The following is a 6,489-nucleotide window of genomic DNA, read 5'->3' as shown; positions in this document are numbered from 1 at the left end:
AAAGTGATCTGGAAATCAAAATGCATAGAAATCATAAATTATAGAAAACGGGAATATGGGGTTGTGACGGTTATGGACCGCAAATGATGTTTATAATGAAAAGGAAGTTATATAATTTTACTAGTGGATGAGAAGTTTAAGGGTGAAACTTTACACATATACCCTTTTCAATTATTTTTTAATTTTAAATAATTTTTAACTTTCGTATTTATATAAATGAGAACATTCTCATCTGATCACATTTTTATATGTACATCATCATCATCTATCTATCTACGTACATAAAACCGTAAGGTTAATATGACGTGTCCACCTCTAATCTCATTATGAGACATTCTAGTTCTAGTTTTCTAATTAAAAGCAGATTAATAAAAGCTGAAAATTACATAAAAAAACACGTGTCCCTCTTAAACCACGGATTTAGAATTAGAAGCTGATAACAAAACAATAACAATAACAATATTTCGTTCAAAAAATTCGGGTTGAAAAAAACCTCTTCAAACTGCCGACTAAAATCAAACCATTTACTAGATCCTACCATATTGAATTTTGTGTTCATCCTTAAACCATTTCTGATTCCTAGGTGTTTAACAATCATATACAATATCATCAGTTGTTTTACATCATCATCGTGATAAAATTGACGGTTTCCACATCGATTTATACTAATATATGTGGATTACAAATCAATATCGATTGCAGTCAGAAACAAGGCATTCGACTACCCAAATTGTATGTTCACAAAATTAGGGTAATCGCCCACAAAATTATACGTGTTCAGGTATAATTAAGGATTGGAAACACACGCCGTTTGAATCAGTTTCAGGGTCTTCCAGCCCCTCATAATTTTGTTTTTTATAACTCTCTGAAGGTTTGAAATTCACTCTCTGAAACAAATGGAACTTGTGAATCAAATCGGTCTCAAATCACAATTATGTATCGTATATTGAACAAATCCGTGTTACCAGGTTCGATGTTTTCATTTCCTTTTTGTTTTTAGGGTTTGATTTTGAAACTATTATAGATAATTGATAGCTTTCATCATTTTGTTATTAATGCCTGTTTTAGCAATTCTATTTCAAGTTATGAAGACGATTGTGTTACTAAAAAGATGTAGACGTTGTTAAGGTTGTGAATTTATGGTCTCTTTAATGTACGGAGCGTGAACTAGGGTTTGATTGGGAAGAAATTCGGATATTTTATAGTTCATTATAAAATACGCAAACAATATTTTCTTCTGAGATACCACCAGACACATCTAAATTTGAATTAAGGTGAAGATTCTTCGTTTGTGTCAGCAGGGAGGCCATGGAGGTTAAAAGCAGTTCAACGTTATCGAACTCATCATCATGGACGAACATGTAACAGTTTGATTCAAATTTTATAGGTTTGCTAATTTGGGTATGAATATGTTTCTTTATCTGGAAATGATAGTGGGTGGCATTACTTGAAGTTTTAACTAATAGTGTTACATATAGAATCAAAAAAACAAATAATGTTAATTAACAAATGTTATACTGATAAAATGATTTTTACTAATCTTAACGAACATTGTTGAAAATTCACAAGTCTATTATACCATGATCAATGTTTATACCATTATTCAAGTACTAATTCATCTTTAATTCATTATGATATATGATGATGTCATGAGTATATAAAGTTGTTGTTTCAGAGGAGAAAACTCAACACTACGGTATCCTACTTTTTTCTATGGCTGAACTATCATTTGGTTAACTACGGTATCCTACTTGTGAAAATGTAATCACACGTTTCTAATATTCTTATCTATTGGTAATTTTGTGATATGTGTGGAAATGGGCACATCAAAGTGGTTTTAAGTTGAAATAGATGATTTCTTTTGTAGTATCAAAAGAACAGATTGGCCTAGTTTGAAATATCTTTTGTTCAAAATTATTGATTCCTAATTGTCAAATATTTTAATAGGAAGTTGATGTTTTGTGGAGATTAAAGAAAGTTACCACCGAGACATCCGAGCCAATTCAAGAGACAAATGGCGAAGCTTCAGCACCAATATCAGCAACAGACGAAAACGAATGTGGTAGTGTAGACAGTCAAAGCACGTTCAGTTACGAACAACTTAGGGCTAAATTCGATACCTAAATTAGATCTGCAAAAGGTAACATCTTTATTTCTTGTCCTAAGTATAATTCATTTTAGGGTTTCATAGACATAGATTTCTGATACAGTCTTAATGTGAAATGAACTTATTCATTGTTAACTCACAAGTTATGTTACTTATCATGTTTGTAATCTTAAAATGTAAATTCGTTTTCTCTGTATGAGCTCTTTAGAATCTGTACATCCTCTGGTGTATTTCTTTTCTTTTTTTCAATTTACAATTAGTTAAGGATTATTCCAATTTTATAGTGGTTTGTATATGTATCTTGAAATTAAAATTAATTACGATGTTTATTGTGGATTCAAACTCATATCAATCATTTTTTGCAGCATTGCTGAAGGTCAGGTTAATCCACAACAACTGCTATTTATTGGACTGTGGGTCAGAGGTGTTTGTTTGTGTTGGCTGACTAACACAATGCATGAAAGAAAAACAGTCATGAAAGCTACTGAGGTAGGTCTCGGTTGTAGTAACTTTTACTTGTGTATCAGTTGTAGATGGCCAATATGAATCCACGGGTTGAAACAGATCATACGAGCCTGGTCTAAATTTGGCCGGGTCGGGTTGACCTGCAAGCACTTCCTTAGTTTATACATTCTTAAATTTGCTCGGTTGGAAATAAATACATATATCTGAAAGCCAATATTATTAAAATTGTATTCAGAATGTTCAAATGAGACTATTCATTTTGACTTCTTTCAGTTTCCCTTTTACTTCATGTTTTTCCTGTTTAAGATGAAACAAAACCCAAATTAATCCATTTTTAAGTACATGCCTTTTCAAGAAAAAAAAAGAAGAAAAGAAGGTTGGTTGACATTACCACATTTAGTATCAAATGTATATCTATTCTAACTTGTAAACATTTTAGGAGTTCATTGTCAGTGAGAATCGGCCCAAGTCAACTCGTGTAACTCGACTAATGCAAGGTTACGAGACATATTCTTTTAAGTCAAACTTTGAGTCATGGCCTTCTTTTTCAGCACCTTCTACTCCAGCGGAGGTAGAGGAGAAGTAGCAGTTAGATTTATTATGTTCGTCCAATACTATTTTTATATTTATGTTAATTTTATTTGGTATTGTTTTTTTAATATCATGGTGTTAAGTGTCATGATATTTTCTATGTCATAAGCTCTATTGAAGCAACAAGGTGTTTGCCTCAAAGGGCTGGCAAAAAGTTCTACTGCAGCTGAAGAAGTCCCACCTTAGCACGAAGAGAATGGGAAAATCGAGGTTTAATAAAAAAAAAAATTGTCTAACGCATGTATATATTTGAATTAATCAGAGACTGTACGGGTTTAATTAACCTTAACTTCTCTTTGGCTCATAATATTTATTATTGACTTAAAGTTGCTAATTCATGTGCACATTTGATAACTGACTTTTTTTTTCAGGTTGCAATTGTATTATCTGATCGATTACAGTGATACCATCAAGTGCAGCTACAAGATGCATGCCTCCCAGTAAGCAGGACTGCAAAACCCTTTTCTTCAGCATGTATGTTTATATATCCTTAGTGCATTCAAATAGTTTTTGCCATAAATTACTATTATTTGGTAAGATTAGCTTTTTCAAATATAGAATTCATATTAATTTAAGCAAGTGTAATGTTATCGCGTCTCATCTTTTAGCTATTATCTATATATCTACCTACTAAATTGGGTGTAATTTTTTTTTTTTTAAACTCTAAAAATCATATAACTATTGGTTTGACTTTAAATTCAAAGGTTTGTGTGGTAATTGGGTCCTCGAAGTTTTATGGAGGCTTTATTATGATAATGTTGAGATCTGAGTGAAACTGTGGGGTCATAAAGAGGAGATTTGGGATGTTTAGTGTATGGTTTGACTTTTATATGTTGACCATGATAAATGATTTTGGTCAGTTAGTTGATTTGAAATGTTGTGTTTTTTGCTCCTATTTATATGGTAGTAGTAGTAATAAGTGTTGTGTTTAGTAAGAAATTAGTGACAATGGGTGTAGTGAAATGCATGGCAGCTGGAATGTATATAATGGTGCGTTGGCTTATGTGAGTCAAACATAAAAGTCAAACCCTTCAAATTGCGAAAATGCATTGTAGGTAACTTTCCCATCATGTGTTAGTGCTCTTAACATAGAAACATATAACTAATACTCTATTTAAAACTCAACTAATGAATTGATTCTTAGTTGAAAATCATTGTATAATTACCTTAGACATTGCTTCAGAAATGTGTATTACAAGAATGCTTTTTTCTATCTCATTGACATGTATTTGTTTTATCCAAAGTATATTCATTTTTATAGTGTCATGGAGCATGTACACGAAACTTGGTTGCAATGATTATAATCAATTCATTGTTGCATTATAACTATTTTCATTCATAGCGTTTACAATAATGATATTTTCAATACATTTGGTTTTAACAGAAATAATATCAATAATGAAGGGTTTCGTCATTGTAATTGTAGCATACAGCTAATCGGCCATAACTTTCAATCAAAAGAGGGTCATGGTACATTCTTAATCACTCATGTATTCACTTTTTTGTCGTTTGACAAGTTTCTCACATGGGTGATGTTTTTTAATCATTGAAATTTAGCATAAAGTCATTTATAGTACCTGAAATGTGTGTTGACATGTCCGAGACATCAATAGTATGTTCTTTCTAGGTATATACATCTAGCAACATTTAATTATCTATTATAAGTATAAACGATAACATGTATCAAATATTTTTTTTCAGAGGATCATTATGAAAGCCGTGACAACCAGGGGCGGATCCAGGATTTGCAGTCACTGGTGTCACCGGCTAAAACCCAAAAAAATTTGTACTAGCTGTTTTATTTCAATGGTGTCACTAAAAAAAAATTACACTATCCACTGGTGTCATTAGTTAAAAACCCAAAAATTTTCTCATTACATCGCGTATTTCAGTGGTGTCCCGTGCCACCACACTCAACACACTAGGTCCGCCCCTGGTGACAACCATTCTTGGAGGTGAACTAGATGTAGGGGTATTTTTCTTGATAAAGCATTTGTACTAGGTTTAGATTCCCCTTTTGATAAAGCAGGTTGTTTCTGTGACGACCCGGAAATTTCCGACCAAATTTAAACTTAATATTTATATAGTTTCGACACAATAAGCAAAGTCTATTAAACCGAGTCTCAAAAATTTTGAACTATTTTCATATATTCAATTGACCTTCGACTGCTCTCGACGATTCACGAACAATTAATTGTAAATAGATGTGTGTATGTATATATAAATAATAATTTGAAATATAATTTGAAGTATTATATGTTGTTGTTATTAAAAATTAATAAAATAAAAAAGGATATTATAATAATTATTATTTAAAATATATCTCTATATATAAATAAAGTATATTAAAAATAAATATTAAATAATTGTAATACTCGTTTGATGTTCCGATTGATATTAAGCAAGTTAAATTCAAACTTATGTAATTTTAAAATAAACGGTGATACGAAAATGAGTTCTATAAATTTTAGGCTTATTAAAAATGTATTTAGGAACTATTTGTCAAGTTTTAACACTTTTTATATTTTACCCAGAATTGAGAGGGACAGTTGATGTAATTTTTATTTAACAAATTAAGGATCGAATTTTATACCATAATGACTAAAATAAATAAATATAGTTAGATTAAAAATATGGGATTTTTCTGAACACTTTTATCAGCCACTAATTAACAACGGAGTACGAAATCCAGTCCGTGAAGGAAAATGTCAATCCATAATTGAGGCGGCTAAGTGGTGACACATTTTTCCTCTCTGATTACCAACATGATCAATACATTATTATTATTATTATATATTATATTATAATTATATATATATATATATATATATATATATATATATATATATATATATATATATATATATATATATATATATATTCTACTTTTACGTATATATATTGATATTGATGGAGTTAGGAGTTAGATATAGCAACCATCTTCAACCATTGATCAGTCCACTGCCACCCTGCACCATGACTACCGCCACCATCACAACCATAAACCACCCAACCATCCGCCACTCAATACCCATCACAACCACCATCATCGAACCATAATGAGCTGTTGATTATTCGATGAACCGTTGCTCGCATGAAACCTTCTGTTGGCTATTTGATCAAACACCTATGTGAACACTTTGTTTCCTGTTACAACTTGAATAAACTTTGTCCTAGCTACTCCTGTTACGAATTGAGAACATACCACAAATCACTAATTGAATCACTAGTTGGGCTTGGTTTTGTCACTTGGGCCGTATTACATTTTATGTTGGATTTTCTGTCGGGACGAGATGTATTTTTTCCTGTTGGGCCGTGACTTGCAA

At 31.4% G+C, this 6,489-nt stretch overlaps 1 long non-coding RNA gene across 11 annotated transcripts; it reads left to right on the top strand.

The window, feature by feature from the left end:
- The first annotated feature begins 478 nt into the window (after positions 1–478).
- On the top strand, positions 479–4,013 carry LOC139897720 (uncharacterized). 11 transcript variants are annotated; one of them, XR_011776767.1, is made up of 5 exons: positions 479–781; positions 872–1,401; positions 1,676–1,761; positions 1,948–2,140; positions 2,473–4,013. It is a non-coding gene; the product is annotated as an uncharacterized lncRNA (long non-coding RNA). The 11 variants fall into 11 exon arrangements; XR_011776765.1 differs by having other exon boundaries at positions 872–2,140; positions 2,473–3,143; positions 3,273–3,373; positions 3,535–4,013; XR_011776761.1 differs by having other exon boundaries at positions 872–2,140; positions 2,473–3,174; positions 3,273–3,373; positions 3,535–4,013.
- The last annotated feature ends 2,476 nt before the right edge of the window (positions 4,014–6,489 follow it).

The sequence above is a fragment of the Rutidosis leptorrhynchoides genome, chromosome 3 (assembly GCF_046630445.1).
Source record: "Rutidosis leptorrhynchoides isolate AG116_Rl617_1_P2 chromosome 3, CSIRO_AGI_Rlap_v1, whole genome shotgun sequence".
In the NCBI taxonomy this organism is placed as follows: domain Eukaryota; kingdom Viridiplantae; phylum Streptophyta; class Magnoliopsida; order Asterales; family Asteraceae; genus Rutidosis; species Rutidosis leptorrhynchoides.
The sequence above is the reverse complement of the archived record's forward strand: the minus strand, read 5'-3'. Positions and strand labels throughout refer to the sequence as shown.